Genomic DNA, 23,507 nt, shown 5'->3' on the forward strand with positions numbered 1-23,507 from the left:
CAGTGGAAAATAGACAGTGTATGGGTCACTTTTTTGTCACCAGTCCAAAATACTGAAGACTTGAAACTTGAGGAGAGTTTTATTTTGGCTCATGGTTTCAAAGGATTCAGTTCACGGTTGGCTCCAAGTCAGGGATATCACGACAGAGGGCATGGTAGAGGTAAGTTGCTTAATGCATGGAAGCCAGGAAACAGAAAAAGAAGGGTGGAGCCAGGGGAATAAATGCATGTGTTATGCTTTGTGTCTACATGCAGTCACAGGTGGGCCTTTTTGAGGATCTAGAGTGTGTGACACTGGGATTGATTCATGCACTCTGATATAATTCAGGGTTCCTTGTTTTTGCTGATGTACTATCCAGTTGTTCAGTAACTTAGCTAAAACTCTACAGTGAAGTCCTCTGGGCTTAAAGCAGCTAAAACAGATTTGCTCTTTGACTAGTAAAGATCCTTATCACTTGTCAGAAGCACTTGGCCATTGAAAATAAAGCCATTTAAAATACAATCAGAAATGCATTTGAGTTCTGAAATGACTTCTGCTTGGAAGAACGTCTTTGTCAATATAAAGACTGGAAGAAAATTTTGAAACTGGTCCACATTGTTTCTATATTAAAGATCATACATATAATTAAATTATATACAGATCACAAAGACAATCTCAACAAATATGACAGTGATATACTCATAATGTTAGAGTTTATATAAATTATTATGAGGTATGAAAGCAGCAGTATAAAAGTGAATCGAAAGGACACCACCAAATAATCTACATCAAGTAAAAACATAAAGCATATGCTTACTGGTAGCTTAGCATTGCAAATTAAAAGCATAGAATCATCTTTTCTTCTTTGCCAGCTTTGCAGAAATGAAAATAAAAAGATAAAAGGATTTATCTTTATGCTGGTGAAGAACGTAGTGGAGAAGCATGCTCATTCTCTGTTGGTGGGAATATAGATTGGAGACATCATTCTGGAGGACAATTTGGTACTATTTACAAGGGCTTTATGCATCCTGCTCCTGGCTTTAAAAGCCATGCTTCAAGCTGTGGCTGGTACACAGAAAACAGCTTGAAAACAAATTCTATTTCAGGCAATTGCCCACAGCCACTCCCAGACGAGGCCTGACTGCTACTCTGCGAATCTTGCCAGTCACCAAGACCCAGCTTCCAAGCCCACTTTTGGATTTTAAGGTTTTGGGATCTTTGTTTCTGCCACACTGTTCAGACTCCCCTGATTTGCAGATTGGATTTGACATCTCACCCTATCCAAAGCTCCACACGTTCTAGTTTTCCTTAGTCTTGGAATGAGATCCCCTCTGATTCTCCCAACCTGTTCTCCGCTGGCTGGTTGCATCCAGGCTGAATCCTTGACTCATGTCTCCCCTCATCTTCTCCACAGGGAGACAAGGAATACTGGAGCAAAGTTGATTCACTTTTTCCAAATGAAGAAATTATATTATCCAAGCTGCAGAACAAATATAACTGAAAAAGCCTTTTAAGTGCTAAGCTGTGCTTTTTCTTTACTTGATATTGTTACACGTGACTATTCAGTCATGTGCTATCTCTCCTTGACTACTTTCAAAAATGTAATTCTATGGACAATATTTTCTGTAGCTTTGATTTAAGCCTTTTAAAGTGACTACCATTCTCTTCCAATATTTTTGGATTCCTCCTCCTCTGGGGAAGTAAAATTCCTTCTTTCTCATTTAAGAATTAATGCATTTTGGGAATCATGGCTATGGCAATTTTGTAACTTCCCGTGTTCCTCTTCTCTAAAATTTGAGCACAATATGAGTTGTCTTTTAAATAAAGAGAAATGGAGAAGGTGCTTTTCATATCCCTTCTCTATTCTTTGATGCAACTCCACTTAAGGCAGGTCATTTTGTAATGGTTAATTCTCTATAGAAATCAGAATTAATTTTGAAGCGATAGTGAGTGGGTTAGATTAAATGGTAAGAGAAGTGAGCTAGACAGGATCTTTACTTTCTCATCTCAGCCCTTGTAATAGCTTTTCTGAAGTATTGTATTGGCTGTCCTGGGGGAAAGGCGGCAGTTGGATATTTATCTGAAGACTGCCCACTTCAGAAGTTCAAATAGAATAACAATCCCTTAGAGGTGACTTTTTAAATGCTACACACACACACACACACACACACACACACACACACACACACACTCTTATCTCCTCAGTTAAAATCATCTTTTTATTTTATTAATTATTCTCATCTATTGCAATTGCAAGGCCAGATGTGTGTGTACCTTAATTTTTACTAGCTAAGCTCAAATAGAATCCATTAAACCAGAAAAAGAAAGGAAAGTGTTAAAAAAAAAGATATAGCCAGAAATAGAGTCTGTTCATTATTGCTAGAAAAATGTAGTTTAAATTGACAAATACTTTTCAAAATATCTGTGCGTCACTTGACTCGGGGCACTGAGGACCTTAATATGACAGATGATGAGATATGGAGGAACAAAGGAAGAAACGGGAAGTGCAGTGTCATAGCTGAGATGCGCAAAGCATTATCAGGATGGAGGAGGGTGTGGCCAACTCCACCAGAAATTCTACAGTGCCTGCAAAAGGACATATGAGTTCAAATAGAGAAAGTCTTTCTAGACAGATAGACAAAGGAGTTTACTGTGAGAGACCAGAAGGTAGAAATGGCAAGAACAATGGCAGAAAGTAATGAACAAAAAACAAGTTTGTTACTTAATTAATTATTAATTTATTAAAGCAATTGATTAATTTCATTAGTAATAACGAAATCTTGCCCAACATATGTTTAAAATAATGTGCCTGTTATACTTTCATAAAACTTAGAAGCAGAATTATTAAAAATACGATAATAAATGGATAAAAGTAGGAAAAAATAATAAAAGCCACCACAGCAGGGCATCAAAACAAGTTACTTTTTTATTTATAACATTCAGGATGATTTAATAATATGTTTTTTCTAAACAAGCATTGTAGTACAGTACTAGTGTAGTGAAGTCTTAACCTCTAGGCTTGGATTTCACTTTGCAACTTGAATCTAAATTTCCCCTTTATGTCACAATCTATTAATTGCTATATGACATTGCAGAAAAGGTAGACTTAAGATCTGAGAATTTAAACTTTTCATCAAAATATATTGTAAAAGTCATAATGTTGACACAGAGCTCAATATGTTGTAAAAGTCATAATGCTGACACAGAGCTCCATGTCCTGCTTCTGTGGCTAAGGATTTTTCAAGACAAATTTTTAGGTTTACTAAAATCTACTAGCTTCAGTCCCTCATGCAGGTTACTCAGAGGTGAGCAAGAATCCTGAGCTGTTGTTTGGCTTTAGTTTGCACTCTAGCACTAACCAGACACTTTTTGAGGTTCCCTACCGACATATGAAAACTTGCCGGGAGTAAACATACATTGCTTATTCCATGAAACTTGGCTTCGTGAAGATCATCTCAGGAGTGTCTGGGAGCCCTGCTAAGCCCTCAGTCTTATCTCATAGTCTGTGGCCATCAGATACGCTAAAATCATCCTGAAGCTCTTCAGAAAGCATGTACAGTAGAAGAGCTCGGCACCTGTACTTCGCAGAATTTTCACCATATGTACCCTCCTGGATCCTGGACTGGACAGGGAAAGTGAAAACTGTAACTGAGGGGAAGGAGGGGAAACCACTTGAAAACACTGCTAGTGACCCACAACATGTAGTTGCTGGGAGAAGACTCAACACTGGAAAGAAGGAAATCACACTGAGCAAATTAGGGCAGGGGAAGAACCAAAATATATCATGTAAAGGTATAAATTCCCAATGATGAATGTCATCATATTGTATACCTGAAATGTACCAATAAACTTAATTTTTAAAAGCACCGTGCTTGGTAAGTTTTCCTCTGATGCTAAATTCAGTCTGTCTGGCATGTGTGTTTAGGGCTCAAGCATCAGATAGCTGTATCCCCAATCAGAGAAGTCAGAAGTTAGGAACTGAGACTATGGTGTCTGAGAATTGAGGGGAAAATGTTCTTTAAAATAATGAAGAAGAGACCCTGCAGTGGCTGCTCATTGGCAATGAAAGAGTTAAAACTGTTAGCTGCAGAATGCCGGGTTAAAACTACCCTGCACTAGGTGGTCACAAGGTAACAGCACTGACACTGATATAAAATCCACTCATTCCCCCAGGGAGTCTGGACCCATCTTACCTGAAAGATGTAGACCTACCTCCTTATCTAGAGCTAAAAGGCCTCCTATAAGCCAGAAGAAATGGTCTTGTCAACTCTAAGCATATCATCAAACCATGATTCAAATGCAATCCCAATACTCTTGAAAGGTCTATGAGCTCAGGAAAAGGCATCCTCTAATAGTCAAGTTAGCTGCCTGTAACCTCCTATGTCATGAAACCCTTATACAAACCCCAATCTCCCAAATGATGGCATGATTCCTCTCTTGGAAACCTGCCCACAGTCCTCCTTGAACAGTGTACTCTGGACAGAGTAAATCCTGTATTTCTTATATCGCTTGACTGTTGGTACATCCTTTTGACTGTCTGCATGGCTAACCCTCCATATGCAGTCTAGCACAGTAGCCCCAGACCTTGGCTGGACTCTAAGAAGGCCGGACTCCAAAAGCACAAAAGGAAGCAAACCAGGAGAAGTGCAAGAGCAGAGCAGAGGTTTCCAGAGCTTCCCACTGCATGGTATACAGAGTATAGAGTTAGGTACTAGTGAAAAAAGACTTACTTCAACTATGATTACTATTCTAAATTGATTTCTAGGAACAGTGGCTGTAGTAGTTAAATAATATAAACAGACACATGGATACCATAAGTAAGGACCAAATTAAAGCTTTCAACTAAAGCTCTAAATATGGGATGACAAAAGTTCAAAAAATAAATCATGTAGGCTTAATATCAAATTTTAACAACAGAATTGATATTGAAGGCAAAGCAGTAAAAATAATTCAAGTTGAAAAGGACAAAAAGAATTGGAAAATCTAAACAGGACCATAATGAACTATGGGACAGAACAAAGTAGACAAACATGCACCAAAGTGGAAGAAAGAAAAGAGAATAAGAAGTTAATATTTGAAGAATGTTGGCCAAAACATGTTGTTCTCAAAACAGCATACTAAAGAAAAGCTCTTCAAAACTCACACAGGATAAGTATGAAGAAAACTTTATCTAGGTGTATCATAGTCAAATGGCAGAAAATCGCTGCTTTTAAAAAATCTTAAAATCAACTGTGGGGTATAAAAAAAGGCAAATGGAACTAAGGGTGACCACCAACTATGAATCTCAAAATAATGATTACATGAAGAAAATAGAGTGATATCAAAAACTGCTCAGATAGTACAAATTTTCATACAGAAAAACATCTTTCAAATATGAAGCTGAGGTAATACAAGGTGGGAACATTTGTCATTATAGTGCTCACACTCTAGCACCTGCTAAAGGGTGTCTTCATACTGAGGGTCCACTACACCAGGTAAGAATTGGTGTCTATGAGAGAAGGGATAGAGTAGTAGATCCTAAATATGCGATTAATATAAAATCTCTTTTCTTGAATTCCTTAAAGTAGTTAATTGTTAAAGCAAAAGGTAAAAATGAATTATGGGTTTTACAGCAAATTTAGAAAGAAAATGTGTGACAAGAATACAAAAGAATGAGACAAATGCATTTCAGTTTATATGAAATGTTATAATATTAATTAGATGTAAAAATCTCTTGAATGATCCCTAGAGCAAACTGCAGAAAATGATAAAAAGAGATACAGCTGAAATGTGAATAGAAGAATAAATAAAATACTGAAGAAATTCCATGAATTCAAAAAAGGTCAAGGAAGCAACAAAGGACATGAAACAGAAGAAACAAACAGAAAAATGGCAAGATGGCAGACTTAAAACACAATAGTATCAATTAGAACATAACTAGAATGGGCTAACACTGCCAACGCAAAGGGAAGGCAATCTATCAGTGGTGGGTTTTTAAAAAGGCAATCATAGGGGTGGGAATTTAGCTCAGCGGTACTGCACCTGCCTTGCAAGTACAAGGTCCTGAGTTTGATTCCTGGTACAACAACAACAACAACAACAATAAAAAATGATAAAAATAAATTGGAAAGGCAATCATATACTGTTTATAGAAGATGTGCGTTAAATACAAATACAAAATTTATATTAAAGTAGCAAGATATTAAGCATACTAAACATAAGGAAGATATTAAATAGATGGCTAGACAGGAAGCATGAACAGAGATAAAGGATATCTCATAATGATAAAGGGTCTCTCTCAGTAATTAATAGAACAAATAAACCAGTAAGTACATAGAATGTATGAATAACAACATTAAACAACTTGACCCTACTTTATACATATAGATGATCTAATGATATGTAGATATATAACAGTATACTAAGCAATTACAGAGTAAACATTCTTTTGATATACTTATGGCATATTCACCAAGATATACTTTATGGTCTGGAACTTGTGACTCTCTCTCTCTCTCTCTCTCTCTCTCTCTCTCTCTCTCTCTCTCTCTCCTTCTCTTCCTCCCTCCCTCCTTTCCTCTTCCTCTCTCCCCTCCTCCTCCTGCCTCCCAGAAAGGAACATGCTTTCAAATAATACTTTGATTGGGAAAAAGATTAATCAGTCCAGTAGTTTCTTTTTTTTCCTCATTGAATTTATTGGTACATTTTAGATATACAGTACAGTTACATTCATCACTGCAATCTTGTACCCTTACATAACAAGTCTTGGTTCTCAATTTTCCCCCATACACCTGCCCTCCCTTCACCCCCCTCCCTTCCCCATTTATAAAAAGTCTATTTCCACTTTTTCATTTTCCCCTGGGTAGGAAGGATCAACATAGTGAAAATGACCATACTACAAAAACTGCTATACAGATTCAACGCAGTGCCAATTGAAATTCGAACACTTTATTTCACAGAACAAGAAAAAATAATCCAAAAATTCATTTGGAACCAGAAGAGACCTAGAATAGCAAAAGCTATCCTAGGCAAAAGAGACAGGGCAGTGGGTATAACAATTACCAATTTGAGATATACTACAAAGCCACTGTGATAAAAACAGCATGGTACTGGCAAAGAAACAGACCTGAGAATCAGTGGAATAGATTGGAAGATACAGAAACAAGTCCAGATGTACTTAGTTATCTCATCTTTGAGAAGGGAGCCAACCATCCTCACTAGAGGAAAGATAGCCTCTTTAATAATTGGTGTTGGTAAAACTTGATTTCAACCTGCCAAAGATGAAAACTAGACCCTTATCTTTCACCATGCACTAAACTAAAATCCAAGCGGATTAAAGATCTAAATATTAAAAAAGAAACACTAAAACTGCTGGATGATAAATTAGGCAGAATTCTTGATGATATTGGTATGGGAAAAGACTTTATGAGCAAATCCTCAGTAGCACAGGAACTGGCAGAAAGAATCAACAATTGGGATCTCATCTTATTAAAAAGCTTCTGCACTGCAAAAGAAACCATTAACAGAACTAAGAGACAACCTACAATATGGGAAAAAAATTTTACCAGCTGCTCCTCAGACAGAGGATTATTATCTACAATATATAAAGACCTCAAAAAATCAACCCCCCAAATATAAAGACCTGATTCAAAAATGGGCATCTGAAATGAACAAAAGACATGACAAAGGAGTAAAAAACATCAAATATATATACGAAAAGAATGTTCCCCATCACGGGTCATTAGAGAGAGACGCAGATGAAAACAACACTGAGATGCTACCTCACTCCACAAAGAATGGCTGCTATCAAGAAATCAGCCAGTAGTTTCTAATTAGATGCATCATGGTGAAAAAAGGTAACAAAAAATTACCAGGAGAGAAAAAGAGCACATTCATTAATGCAGAGTCATTCAAAGATAGTAAGCATGTATTTGTGTTAAATGAACAACATTCTTGGAGACTAACAGATTCCTTGAACATCTTCGCAGGTGATTTCTGGCCTGAAGCTGCCACAGACCAGTACTCATAACCAGTGGGTCTCACTCTCTCCCTGACCGCTGCCCTTACCTCCAGCCTGACCCAACTCCTCCCAACTCGGTAATCTTCAAGGGCTCTCATTTGCCCACAGGACAATGTCTCGGTTTCTCCTTTTGCACTTCACAACCATTTTTTTGCTTTCTCATTTCACCTTTCTTATTTCCATTCTTTTCTGTGGCTTATGTCCCAGCTATAAAACCAAAAACTTTAAGTTCTCATTTTCCTGATTCTGTGGCGCACACCAATCACTTTCAACATCTCGGGCATCATAAGCAATGGTGTCCTACAACTCATTTGCATGTTGTTTTTGCTTTGTTATCAGGACATAATAATGTAACCCCCTCTTTCTTTCACGCTTCTTTAAACACATAGAATTTTGTCTTTTCTCCCGTTCCCCATTTTTTGCATCTGTGTTCACAAATGTCACCTGTGTGTACAATTTTCCTTAACAAAAACTACCTTGCATTATCTATTATGTGTCCTTTTTGTGTGTCTGTGGGTCTCCTCTAGGCTATGTGTTTGTTTGGCTCAGTGACGTTAGCTCAGTGGTGCGACATTCACATAGCTAGCTAGAAAGTAGCACAAGAAGGTACAAATCAGTTTGTTCCTTGAAGCTTTGTTCCTTCCCGTCTTTCCCAATATCTTTTCCTAACAATTCCCCATTACAAATGCCCCACGTGATCTGTCAAATTAAGCGCACTGCTCTCAGAGTCCCTGCAGTATCCTTTTCACTGTATTGTAGTGATATTTCTTTTGTGTCTTTCTGGTACCTGATGATGTGATTTTCCTAAAGATTTATGCTCCTTCCAAAAATACCCTAGAGGTAATGATAGTGACAATCAAGAAATTCAGGAATTCTAGCCACCTGCCCATAGGATTATGAACTGGAACCGAAAAGCCTAAGCTGCAGAGCAGTGTCACAAATGCCTTTCACCCATTACTGACTCTTGGGCTTCCCAAGGATTCCAAGGCTGCCTTAGCTCCATGGAAACACAGGGGTTAATACCTGCATCGTCTTCCCTAGGTACAGGAGGAGACAGACAGCAATCCTCGGATGGATTAGCCATCTGCACTTGAGAGAACCAAACTGTCTGTGTCCCCTGGGGCCTGGCAGCTGCCAAATCTTTATTTAACTTTTGTTACTAAATATCAGTTCATCAGAAAGGCAGACACTACCATTCATCCTAACCTGCATATTTCTCACCCCATAACTCACTGGCCCTTTATTGCACCTTCATAGTATTTACTGAACTTATGGGCACTATGCATGCTCAGGTGTCATTTTTGTCCCATGTAATTTCCAGGAGGGCAGAGACTTCTTCCTGTTCATCTAGCAGTCCAAAGAATGCCTAGCATATAGCAAATGTTAAATCAATAACAAATTAAAGAGTCTAATGTCCTCTCTTGGCTCTTTTCTCAGTGGCAATAATAGCAGAGAGAAAGCAAGAGAAAAGACACCCATGTCCTTACAGGATTTATTATACTTAATGTGGATCAATTTAGCAAATTCCATAGCATTAATGTCTATTATATTCTGCATCAATAACCATTTATAATTCTGGGGTTCTTTTCTAAATCTTACAAACTCCATTGCTCTTTTTCCTGATACTTACCATTAGAGGCATTTTGTGTTTCTTTCTGAAGAGAGAATTTTTAAAGCACTTCTAGCTATCCAACCTGAAAAACCATGATCTTTTTCCTTAATGAATGACTTTAAGGGTTTCAAGTGATTAATTCCTACATTTTTAGTTGCTGTCTTTCCCAAGCATTTCTTGTCACTTCTCTGAAAACAATCCTCCAGCCATCCCCACACTCTGGTAAATGGGCTCATTTTCCAGTAAGGCAAGATCAATTTGAGTAGCAACCTGGTGATTTCCTTCTTTCAGTGTTGGACCTCTTCTTGCAAAATACAAAGCCAAGTTAAAAAGAGAAGAAATCATTCTGTTCTGAATGTTACCATTACAACTAAAATCTTGGGAAAGAGGATAGTGTAGTTGCCTAGCTCAATATTGGTAACATGGAAGTCCTCTAGTCACTTCCACTGTTATGGCTTGTATCTATTTGTGCACCCCCGAGCCTCATGTGCTCATAGGTGGGGCTCTTCAGAGCTGGCTGGATCATGGGTGGATGCTACTAAATTAAACCCCTTATTAGAATTAGCATAATTCTGGGTGTGGGTAATTTGAAGGCCTACACTGGGTGTGGGTAAAACTGACCAATAGGCTTGCAACCTGGATGGGATAAAGGAGAAAAGAAGGCTTGCTGCTGCTGCTTCCTGCCTGCCCTGCTGAGGACAGTTTCTCTTTTACAATGTCCCTCTGCCATGCCACTCTCCACTTGAGGATAGTAGACTATGACCTGAATCTTCTACAATGAGTTAAAAATAAACGTCTCCTCCTTTAACTTATGGGTATCAGGTACTTTGTCTCAGCAACATGAAAAGTAACTGACATCCAGTAACATATTTCAGGAGGCTAGTAATTAGGATACTGTCTCAGAATCTTGTGACAAAAATCCAAAATAGCAGTAGTTTACCCAAGATAGACGTTATCTCAGTTTTCCTAAAGGTCTAAACTACTGTAGCAATTGGATCTCTCAGATGCTCTGAGTTTTTACATTCAGTGTCTCCAGCAGCTCCAGGATTTTTTGTCTATAACACCTTTGATTGCACAGTGCTCCATCTTCATTCTAGACAGCAAGAAAGGAGTTATGGAGATGGGAATAACACACCTTGCCATCCAAGAACATAGGCAGGGAGAAGGATATCACTTCTTCTTGAATGTCATTCATCACAGAATAGTCACACAAATATTCTTGGGTACAGAGAAGGCTTCTTGGACAAACTGTTCATTCTTGGAAGCCATGCAGACAGCTTAATATTCAATTTGTTCTTACTACAGAAGTGAAGAGTGGTTAGTAGTGTAGAACTAACAGTTTCTATCACAAGAGAAGAGTGATTCTTGTTGGAATTTTCAGTGTCATGCAAAAATTCAAGAAGAATCAATGGAAGATTTGAAATTCTTACTGACTTCCTGTGTGGTCCAGAATGTGGTTTCCTAAGATCACTAGGTGGCCATTTAGATGGAGCCACTAGAAAATGCTTCTGAATTATTTTTGATCCAAAAAGTACATTGCCATGGATTTATGCCAAACAAATTATCTGCTGTGGTCTGCATGTTTATACCTGCTTCATTCATCACTCCAAGTGATAGAGCTCTGTGGGGCCTTTGGGGGATGATTAGGCCTTTTGGGAAATTAGTGGGATTTGGGCTTTTACAGTAGAGGATTCAGAGACCCTTCATCCTTTTTGCCATGGGAAGGCAGTCAGAAGGTTTCAGTTTATGGGAAAAGACCCTCACCATACACCAAATCTGTTGGCACCTTGATTTTGTATTTCGCACAAAATTTGCATTGTGAAAAAATTCTGTTCTTTATAATATATCCATGACAATAACCATGACACTCTCAAAAGACTAATGTGTAAATCAGATACAGAATTTAACTTAGAATGAGAAAAATGGCTAGTAATTGACAGCAGTTTGTGTCAATAGGACCATATGAGAAGCCATCAAAACAGTGAAAAGATAATTGGAAAACTGCTGCATGAGTAATAATAACAACTAAAGAACCAGATTTTCCTAACACTCAATATGTTTATCAAAAAGAAGACACTTAAGTGACTTCAGAAATGGTTCTTATAATACACAGGTGCAGAATTCAGAAAGTAAAGATTATTTCATTGAGCCTCCATTTTAAAGAAATTCACAGCAGGGAAGTGACATGTCCAAAAGTCGCATAGTTCATTTTAGGCAAAATAAGAGGAAAACCAAAACAGAACAGAACAAACATAGATCATCATTTCTAGCAAAAGAAATATCCTTTTTCATTTTAATTTACAATGGAATTCATCCACTGTTGTGTTTATTTTGTCATTCTTTCAACTAGGTTAAACTTTATGTGTATGTATATGTCAGTAGAGAAGTAGTTTAAATACATTATCTTAATAGAAATAAAACACAGCCTGTTTTCACATTTAGCAGCAGCTTAGAGATAACCAAATGTCCTTCCCACTCAATTGTTAAATTCAATTCATATCTTTTATACACCTATGCAAAGTTAAGTACTATCTTTAACTTAATATAAACAGAGTAATATGTACTCTTTTGTTCAACATTATATTAAGGAGATTCCTCTATATTTTTGTAATCCATTGATGCTTTTAGTGATGAGTATTCCACTACATAATGGCAGAACAAATGGTTTATCCATTCTACTGTTGAGAGTGTCAGTTGTTCCAGGTTTTTGGTATGACCAAGAATACTATTTTTAACATTCCCACACACTTCTTTTGTTACATCTATTTACCTATTTCTAGAGGTGTATACATGAATGATATTGCTGAGTCATAATTTATGGATATTCCCCAAATTAGTAGAAATGATAAAGGGATTGCTTTCATTTAAATGACCACGAAGAGTGTACAAGAATTCTAGGTGTTTCTCATCTTCAACTGCCCTTGATATTATAGGTCTTTTTAATTTTAGTTTGTGATTCATGTGTAGTATAAAGTAGAAATAAAAAGAATTTCCTGGGTGAGAGAGAGGAGCCCAGCCACCACTTGCAACCCTCCTTCTACCCTGAGAGACAGAGAGGACCAGCTGATAGGCACCAATACAATGGTGTGCATATCCCGCACCCTTATGAACAAGAGAAAGAGGGCCTCTCTGAGGCTCTTATATGAAAATTGAAGCCCACTAGAAAAGTGAAGAAAATCTGCAATAAAGGCACACCACACCACCATAGTTGGTAAGTCAGAGGGACCAGCACCTCACATCAGAATTGAGTCTATCTTCAGGGGAAAGACAGCTGGAACCTGAAGTAGAACCTTGCAAAGTTCAACAAAGCAGGAGAACAGAGATTTCAGTTTGGGCCTTGCAGCCAAAAATCATTCTGAACCTCAGGGGAAAGCTGCTGGCTTGGTGAGACTAACTAGCTTAGACCTGCACATTGCTCCCCATGCTGTCTATTGTGTCAATAAATGGATACCCTGAAGGAGGCCCTCTGTTTCTCTTTTTGCTTTTTATTTTCAAAGAAATATTTTTCATTTATCTTAAGTCATTTGAAATATTTATCTCTTTTTCTTTTCTCAAAATTTTTCCTTTTTAAAAAATATTTTTCTTATCTTCCTTCCACTCTCTCTCTCTCACTCTCTCTCCCACCTTTATCTCCATTACTCTCCCATGTTGTCCCTGTTCCTATCCTAATTCAAATTTATTTTCTTTCTTTCCCTTTCTATTCTTTTTCCTTCTCTCAATTGCCATTAGTTTAAAAATAAAGTGATTATAGTCCCTAGCCTCCCTATTGCTATTAAGTTTGTTCTGTTCTTGGGAATATTTTTGTTCTGTCTTCGCCTCTTGTCTTTAACAGCTCCCTAGAGTTTGTGTGATCTTCCTGTGTCCTCTGACCTCACTTCTAACCTTTCTCTGTCCTGTCTATCCCTCCCTCCCCAACTTCTTCTAAATCTCCATCCTGAAGAGTAAAGTTGGTATATTGAAGAGTTTATTCACTATAAACCTATTTTGGGCTGGTCGTCGATTTTGATTTCATTCACATAGTTAAAGGTGATAGATTAATAACTAACACAGGCATTTTCTAAACGGTATCTGATGCTATTGTGTTACTGATTGTATCATTTGGGCTAAGGTGTTGTGATTGATCTAATCAGTTGTACTCCCTGGTATAACAAAAATCAGATTGCATTAGAGACATTAGAGACTCAAAACATAAAGAATAGCTGTATCTGGAAGATTGAAATATTGACACAGGAATTAAAGCAAGGACAGTACCAATGACAAAAATAGAAATGAGAAAGCATTTAAACAAGACACAAACACAGACTTCCATCCCACCAAAGGTAAACTTGGGGGAAATTAGGTGGAAAAGTGTGCCAGTCAACCATCTGAACACCCTGACCTGATAACATTTGAAGTTAAACAAACAAACAGAAAACCGGATAAATGAGGCTCTAGAAAAATTCAAAACAGAAATAAAAAACTCTACAGATGGTGAGAAGAATGAAAGACATGATTAGAAACAGATAAAAAAAATAGATGGGCTCAGGACCATGATGGAAACCATGAATGCCCAGCATAGGAAAGAAATGGAAACTTAGAATGCCTAACATAGGAAAGAAATGGAATCCATGAAACAGATTCAAACAGATATCCAGGAGATTAAAAACTCTATAGAAAACATTCAAAGCAGGTTGAATGAATGTGAAGATAGAATTTCAGATATAGAAGATAGGATTGCAGTCAGTGACCGTGAAAAGAGAAAACTCTTAAAAACAGTAAGGGACCATGAAAACAATCCAACAACTCTTAAACTCTTAGACAGTGCAAAGAAGAGTAATATAAGACTGATAGAAATCCATGAAGTACCAGTAGAAAGAACAAATGACATAATAAAAAAACTGTTCACAGAATTAATGACAGAAAAGTTCCCAGAGGGGAGGAGTTTGAAATACAGATAAGTGAGGCATATAGGACTCCAACTAGCCACGTTAAAAAAAAGAAATCTACACCTAGACTTATAATAATCAAGATCCCAGAAACCCAACAGAAGAACAAAATACTATAAGCAGTTAGAGAAAAGAAACAGATAACATGCAAAGGAGAGCCCATCAAAATCACAGCATACTTTTCAACACAAAACCTCACGTCAAGGAGTGAGGTATTTCAAGTCCTAAAAGAAAACAACCTCCAACCTAGACTGATGTATCCTGAAAAACTCTTTATCAAAATTGATGGGGAAATAAGATTCTTTCAAGACAAAAAACACCTGAGAAATGAATACCAAACTAGCACTCCAAACAACTCCAAGCAATATCCTGGAAAAAACAAAATGAAGACCACAACTCCATGAGGGCCAATAGAGCAAATATATCAGGCAAGGCAAGAAATTAAAGGGAGAGAAGGAAAATTAAAAAAAATAAATAAAAGGACCAACAAAAGGAAAATAATATGACAATGAAAAGTCAACACATAACAGTTATAACCATCAATGTTAATGGTGTCGATTCACAAATCAAAACAAACAGGCTGGAATGGATTAAGAAGCAAAATCCAACAATATGCTATGTAAAAGAAACCCACTTAATCCACAAAGAAATTCATAGACTGAGAGTAAAAGGATGGAAAACAGTTCTCCATGTGACAGGAGCCCAGAAAAAGGTGGAGGTAGCTACTGTATTTGCAGACAGAACAAATTTCAAACCAAAACTAATTAAGAGAGGCAAAGAAGGCCACTCCATCCTTGTAAACAGAACAATACAAGAGGAAGAAATGACAGTCATAAATATATATGCACCAAATACTAATGCTCACAACTGTACAAAACAAATATTAATGGATATGAAAAATGAAATAAGCACTAACATAATTTTAGAGGGTGACCTCAATACTCCACTGACACAAGTAGACAGATGATCTAGACAAAAAAAAATCAACAAAGAAATAACAGAAGTGAACCAAGTCTGAGGATAAATGGACTTAGAAGATGTCTACAGATTGTTCCACCTCACAAAAATCAGAATATACATTATTTACAGCTGCACATAAGTCATTCTCCAAAATAGACCACATGCTAGCTCACTGAACATGCTTAAGTAAGTGCAAAGAAATTGAAGTTATCCCCTGTATATTATAAGACCACAGTGCAATTAAACTGGAGATCAATTGCCTAAGAAACCGCAAGAACTTCAAAATCACATGGAAATTAAATAACACCCTGCTGAAGAACCACTGGGCCACAGAGAAAATTAAAAAGGAAATTAGATAGTACCTACAATTAAATGATAATGCCAATACAACATACAGGAAACTATAGGACACAATGAAAGCAGTTCTATGAGAAAATTCACAGCAGTTAATGCCCATAGTAGGGAAACAGGGAGAGCTCAAATAAACAACCTAATGCATAACCTTAAGCTCCTAGAAAAAGAAGAGCAAGACAAGCTAAAAGCTTATAGAAAAGAGGAAATTATAAAGATCAGACCAGAAATTAATGCAATGGAGTCTAAGTGAATGATACAAAAAAATCAGTGGAGTTGTTTTTTTCAAAAGAATACATAAAATCAATAAACCCTTAGCCAACCTTATCAAAAAGGAAAGAAAAGGCTCAAATACATGCAATTATGAATGAAAAAGGTGAGGTCACAACAGATCCATCAGATATCCACAGGATCATCAATACCTACTTCAAAAACCTATACTCTAGTAAAATGGAAAATACAGTAGGGACAGATTCCTAGACACATATGAACTTCCAAAGTTGAATGAAGAAGATATAAAAAGTATAAAAACCCCACTTACATATATTTAGATTGAAAATGTAATTAAAACATTATCAACAAAGAAAAGCCCAGGCCCTGATGGCTTTACTGCTGAATTCTACAAGACATTTAGAGAAGAACTATTACCACTACTCTTTAAACTCTTCAATGAAATTGAAAGAGAAGCAATGCTTCCAATTTCATTCCTGGAAGCAAGTATTACTTCAATTCCAAAACCAGGGAAAGACCCAACCAAAAAACAGAACTACAGGCCAATCTCCATAATGAACAGAGATGTAAAAATCCTCAATAAGATACTGGCAAACAGAATACAGCACATCATCAAGAAGATCATACACCCTGACCACATCAGATTTATCCCAGAGATGCAAGGATGGTTCAATATATGTAAATAGATATAATACACTGTATTAACAGAATTAAGGGCAAAAACCATACGATCATCTCAATAGATGCAGAAAAAGCATTTGACAAAATTCAACGCACATTCATGATAAAAACTCTACAGAAAATTGGAATAGATGGTCTTTCCCTCAACCTGATAAAGGCTATCTATGAAAAACCAAAGAGCTAATATAATTCTAAATGTTCAAAAACTAAAAACTTTCATGCTAAAATCAGGAACAAGACAAGAATGTCCACTGTCACCATTCCTGTTCAAAATAGTTCTAGAAGCATTAGCCACAGCAGTTAGACAAGAGAAAAAAAAAGGAAGAAAAATAGGAAAGGAAGAAGTTAAACTGTCATTATTTGCTGGTGATATGATACTGCACGTAGAAGAACCAAAAAACTCTGCCAAAAGACTGCTAGACTTAATTGTCAGATTCAGTAGTGTTGCTTGATACAAAATCAACACTCAAAAATCAGTAGCCTTCTTGTACAAAAATAACAGACTCACTGAGAAAGATATTAGGGAAACAATTGCTTTCACAATAATATCCAGAAAAATGAAATATCTAGAAATAAATCTAACAAAGGAGAGAAGGGGCCTCTACACTGAAAATTAAAGCACTCTGTAAAGAGATAGAAGAGGATATGAGAAGATGGAAAGATATCCTTGATAATGGGTAGGAAGAATCAATATAGTGAAAATGTACATACTTCCAAAACTTCTATACAGATTCAATGCAATGCCTCTTGAAATCCCAACAGTATATTTTGTGAAACTTGAGAAAACAACCCAAAAATTCATTTGGAACCAGAAGAAACCTAGAATAGCAAAACCATTCTAGGCAACAGAGACATGGCAGGGGGTGCCACAATTCCCAACTTGAAACCATACTACAAAGCCACTGTGATAAAAACAGCATGGTACTGGCAAAGAAACAGACCCAAGGATCAAAGGAATAGATTAGATGATACAGAAACACCAGACACACTCAGCTACCTCATCCTTGAGAAAGGAGTCAACCATCCTCATAGGAGAAAAGATAGACTTTTTTCATAAATGGTGTTGGAAAAACTGTCTTTCAACTTGCCAAAGATTAAAACTAGATCCCCATCTTTCACCATTCACTAAACTAAAATCCAAGTGGATTAAAGATCTAAATATCAAAACAGAAACACTAAACTTACTGGAAAGTAAATTAGGTAGAACTCTCAAAGACGTTGACATAGGAGAAGACTTTATGAACAAATACTCAGCAGCATGAGAACTTGCACAAAGAAAAAACAACTGAGATCTCTGTATTAAAAAGGTTTTTCAGTGCAAAGAAATCACTAATAGAGCTAAGGGACACGTAAAATGTGGGAAAAAATTTTACCGGCCACTCCTCTGACAAAGGACTACTATTTAGAATATATACAGAACTCAAAATAATCAGACCCTTCAAATACAAAGACCTGATTCAAAAATGGGCATCTGAAATGAACAGACATTTCTCAGACACAAAAGTAAAAGAAAATAAATATATGAAAAAATGTTCAACCTCAAGGTCATTTGAGAGATGCAGATGAAAACAACACTGAGATTCTACCTTACCCCAGAAAGAATGGCTGCTATCAAATCAACCAAGAAATGCTGATGGGTTGTGGGGAGAAAGGAACCCTTCTCCATTTTTGGTGGGAGGACAGACTGGTGCAACCACTGCAAATCAATATGGAGATGGCTCAAAGAACTAGGATTAGAGATTCCATTCGACCCAGCTATCTCTCTGCTGGGTATCTTTCCAAAAGAATTAAATGATTCATACCACAGTGATATATGTGTACCAATGTTTATAGCACCACAGTTCATAATAGCTAAAACTTGGAAATAGCCCAAATGCCCATTAACTGGAGACTGGATAAAGAAGATGTTTTTTCTTGCTATAAAATGGAGTAGTGCTCAGCCATAAAGAATGAGAAACTAGAAACATTTATAGCTAAATGGATGCATATTGAGGCTATACTGTTAAGTGAAATAAATTGGACACACTTAAGTAAATACCAAATAGTTTCTCTGGTGTGAAAAACTAAAAGTGTAAATAAGGTTGACATGATATAATTGGGAGTGGGACATAGGAAGATAATGGCTAAAGGGGAAGTGGAAAAGGTAGGGGAAAGGAAATAAGGGAAAATAAAAGATGAATAAATGGAAACAAAGTTTTTGTAAATAGGGAAGGGTGAATGGGTTGAAGGGAGGGCAAGGGTATGGGGATAAAAGAAGAACCAAGACATATTATGTAAAGTACAAGATCCCAATGACAAAGGTAACTATTGTTTGCTTTAAATGTACCAATAAACTTAATGAAAAAATGAATTTCCTTAGCTTAATAAAGAGTTTGTACTAATAACCAATAGCAAACATTATACTCAATGTTAGAATTTTTGAAACTATTCTTTAATATTACAAACAGTGTGAAAGTACTTATCATTTTTTTTCTTCTTTTGTCCTAATCAGCGCAGTAAAGTGAATAAAATGAAATAAAATAAGAAAGATCATTCAAAAAAATTCCAAAAAGGAATTCATGAGGAAGCATCCATCCTATTGGCTATTAAAATTATAAGTAAAACTATAGTAAATTTATGTAGTATAGATTTGCATCATTAAAATACAGACATAACAATATACACACATACATAAGGTAGCATATGGTACAGGAAACATCTCAAGTTAGTAAGGAAGGATAGCATTTTACTCTTCAGATTTCAGGTACTAAATGTGAATCCATACTTTTGTATCCATCCCAGAATAAATGGCAAATAATTTATATATTTAAAATAATCAAAATATAAAACACTAGAAGAAAGCATGAAATAATTACTTACCAAAAGATCTTTTAAATTAAGATATTTAATAATTACTAAAGATTAGAAATAAAAAGAAAAGTCCAAGATTGTCAGATATAAGGTCAGTATATAAAAATCACTACCTTTTGTCAAAAAATAGAACCTGTCACCTGTTTAAATTAGGAATATTCACCTGACAGGCAATGAGCACAATCTTGATTTCATCTATTAAGCCACAAGATTGTCTAAGATAAGTCTGAAATTCTGTTAAAATTATAAAAGAAGGGCCAGGGATTTAGCTCAGTGATTCTGCTGCCTGACTCACAAGCACAAGGTCCTGAGTTAGAACCCTAGTACCCCCTAAAAATGTGCGTGTGTGTGTGTATGTGTGTGTGAGACATTATTAATATCTAAAATATATAAATCAATGAAGAAGCAATGGCGCTCTTTTGGAGAAAGCTATAAATAGGTAAATCAGATTTAAGAGAAAAAAGCCAGACAAACATATCAGAGATGTTCCTATCCACTGGGCTTTAGGAAACAGCAAAGGAAAACAAACAGGAGCTATCACTTCAAAACTGTCCTAATGGGAAAAGAAGACAGTTGGATCATACCAGAAAAGGTGGGGTTTGTAGGCACCAAAACTCACATGTACTGCTACTGGGAATGCTGTCTGGACCACATATTCTGGAGAACAATGAAACTTAATCCACAGAGGCATATGTATGTCCCCCTATGCAGCATTCTTTCTAAAAGAACCTCTAGGTTGTTTTAGTTGGGTTTATCTTGCTGTCACAGAATATTTGAGATGCAGTATCTTGGCTATTTTTCTTAATGCTCAAACAAATTATCCAACAGTCAAAGAAGAAATATTTATTCCAGCTCACAGTTTCTAGAGGTTTAAATTCACAGTTGACTGGTTCCTATACAGGACAAAATGGCAGAGGGGCTTTTCAGAAGAGAAACAGACCATGGTGCGGCAGGCAGAAAACAGTGAGCAGCAAGCAGCAGCAGCAGCAAACCTCCCCTCCCTCTCTCCTTGTATACTCCATGCAGGCTACAAGCCTACTGATTGTACCCAGGGTGGTCTTCCATTGTTCAGACCCTTAATCCCAGCATCATACACTTAATCCACACTCAGACACACTAATCCAGTCACCTTAAAGCTCCCCACCTATGACTGCATGGGTCTTTGGGGGGACATCTAGATACAAGCCATAATATAGGGTAATTTGTAAAGAAAGAGGGGTTATTTCAGCACATGGCTCAGGAAGCTAGGAAGTCAAAGATCAGGTGGCTGCATCTAATGAGAACATCTGGATGCTTTGACTTATGCCAGAAAGATCAAGAACAAGAGAGGACACAGATGCAGTCAAACACATCATAGCTGCACCTTGTAGCCCAAGGTAAATTATCCAGCCCCTCCAAAGCAAGAGCTCAATCCCTAGAGGAAGATATTAATGAATTTGTGAAATGATTCAAATCACCCATGAGATCCAACACCACCCTATGGAAGAATGAAGTATCCAACACATGACATCTTAGGGGACACCGGCAAACCACATCGTAGCTATACACCTCAAATACATCCAGGAAGGCACAGACAAGGAAGATTATTCCAACACTGTTTGGTGTAGTTCAGAGTTAGAGGTAGTCTAGGAAAATCCTTTAGTTCAAGAATAGGCAAGTATAATATGATGAAGATACAGGATGGAACTGTATGCTACCCTAAGATCTATATAGAACAGTACAGGTAGATGTTGCCCACTTAGTATTGTGTGCATAAAAGAAAGAATGGACAGTCCTTGACACAGTATGATTTGTGTGCCTTTGAAACACAAAACAATAATGCATTTGAAAAAATGGGATACATATCAAGCAGGTTCTATGGTGATGATGAGGGGATGGAATGAAGATCGGAAAGAGAAGGAAATCAACCAACAGTAATGAAGAGGATGTGTAGATTAATGATAGTGATGGGCCATGACCACAAACATATATTTTACTTTTGCAAAATTGTGTGTGTGCATTCTGAAATCTTTCATATCTAATTTCCCGGTAAGTCTACAGCTAGAAATATGTTCTAAGGAAATAACTCAAAATAAAGAAAAAAGTATTTATGCAAAGATACTCAGTGCAGTGTGATTTTTAATATTAAACAGTGCAAACAATGCAAATATTTAATACTAATGAAAATTGCTAAACAAACCATGGTGTATTTATTAGCATAATAAATTCCCACCATTAAATTCATGTTTAAGTGGAGTTTTTATTGACATCAGTGATGCTAATAGCATATTAATAAGTAAAATGTATCATATGAAATTGTATTTGTGTAAGTACAATTGAAATTGAGGCATGCTTTGAAACATTGTTAGAGAAAAATACACATATATATGAATAGTAGTTTTATAATTGTGGTAGAATGCTAGGTATGTTTTTCTTTTTTCCTGTATTTTCAAAGATAATTTAATAAATAGTTATTACTTTCAAAAATGTAAGACAAATTATGCCAAGAAAAGAAAGCATTGCTTCCAGTTTAATGCAAATATTCTAAGAAATATGACCAATTATGAGTGGTTAGTATTTTTTCTAAGCAGAAGGAAACAGAAGAAATTATAAAGCTACTCTGAGGTTCTGGACTGGGAACAGCCAATGGTGTCAGTCTCTTAAAATAACAGGACATTAAACTGGGCACATTCATTAAGTCACTGAGATAAGATAGAGATGGAACACTATTATGGTTTAGATCTAGAAGATCTCCCCCAAAGCCTCACATATTCAGAGGTGGGGATTTTGGACATGACCAGATTATGGGGCCCACACGCTCATTAGGTGAGTCATTCACTGATACATTCACAGTTGAAGATGTTGGGAGGAGGTGGTGCTCATGGGAAGGGGAGGTCATGGGGATGTCACTTTTGAGGGTGTGCCTTCCTCCTCCCCTCTTCCTTAGGCTCTCTGCTTTGTGATCTGAGCAGCTTCCCACCACCGGCTCCTTCCACCCTGCTGTTTCTGCCTTGGAACCAGCAGACCATGGAATGAAAATCAAAATAAACATCTCTTTCGAGAGTTGTGAGTCTCAGGTATTGTATCCAAGTGACTAGGAAGTGATTAAGACACATACTGTATTGATAAGTAGGAAGATCCATAGTTGGATGGCAGAGAACTTGTCTAGGTAGCTCCCAAGCCATTATCTTAGTCTACTTGGGTAGTTACAAAAATACTACAAACTAAAAAGCTTATAAAAATTGTAAATTCATTTATCGTGGTTTTGGAAGCTGGGAAGTCCAAATTCACTGTGCCAAGATTTGAGTCTGGAGAGGGTCAGTGTCCTGGTTCATGGGTGGAGCCTTCTTGCTATGTCTTCACATATTGTGACATCCCAGAAGGCCCTTCCTCCTACTACCTCCCTCATTTGAGGGGTTAGCATTTCAACATATGGATTTTTAGATCACAGCAAACAAGGAGAAGGCATTTGTGCAGGGATGCTGGTGTATTGTGAGACAACACCTCCCAGTCTCAGAGCCATCCAGTCTTGCTGCAGACCTAGCAAGAAGGGCTTCAGGGAGCCATTGGATGTTCCTGCCCCAGGTTTCCCTCCAGGACATGCAGGAGACATACAGCCTGTGCCCTCATGGTCTTCCCGGTGAAAGGGCATCATGACATCGCTCTGGCCCTGGAGGTCAGCTACACACAGAGAAAACTGGGCTGGGAATAGTGAGATTCCACCCAGCAGAGCTTCCTAGAAGAATGATGGCTTCACCTGGGAATGCTGAGAGCCTGTGTGGCTGCTGAACAACAAATTCACTCAGGGCAAGGGCTGTTCCATTGCAGTACTAGGAGTGGGTGCTGGGTGGATCAGAAAAACATTGAACTCTAACAATCTTCCAGGCTCAGGAAGTGCCGAGACTTCTTATCATAGTTCTGGTCAAATTATACGTGTCTC

Source organism: Fukomys damarensis, unplaced genomic scaffold (genome assembly GCF_012274545.1).
Source record: "Fukomys damarensis isolate Sample0158 unplaced genomic scaffold, DMR_v1.0_HiC HiC_scaffold_25, whole genome shotgun sequence".
In the NCBI taxonomy this organism is placed as follows: Eukaryota; Metazoa; Chordata; class Mammalia; order Rodentia; family Bathyergidae; genus Fukomys; species Fukomys damarensis.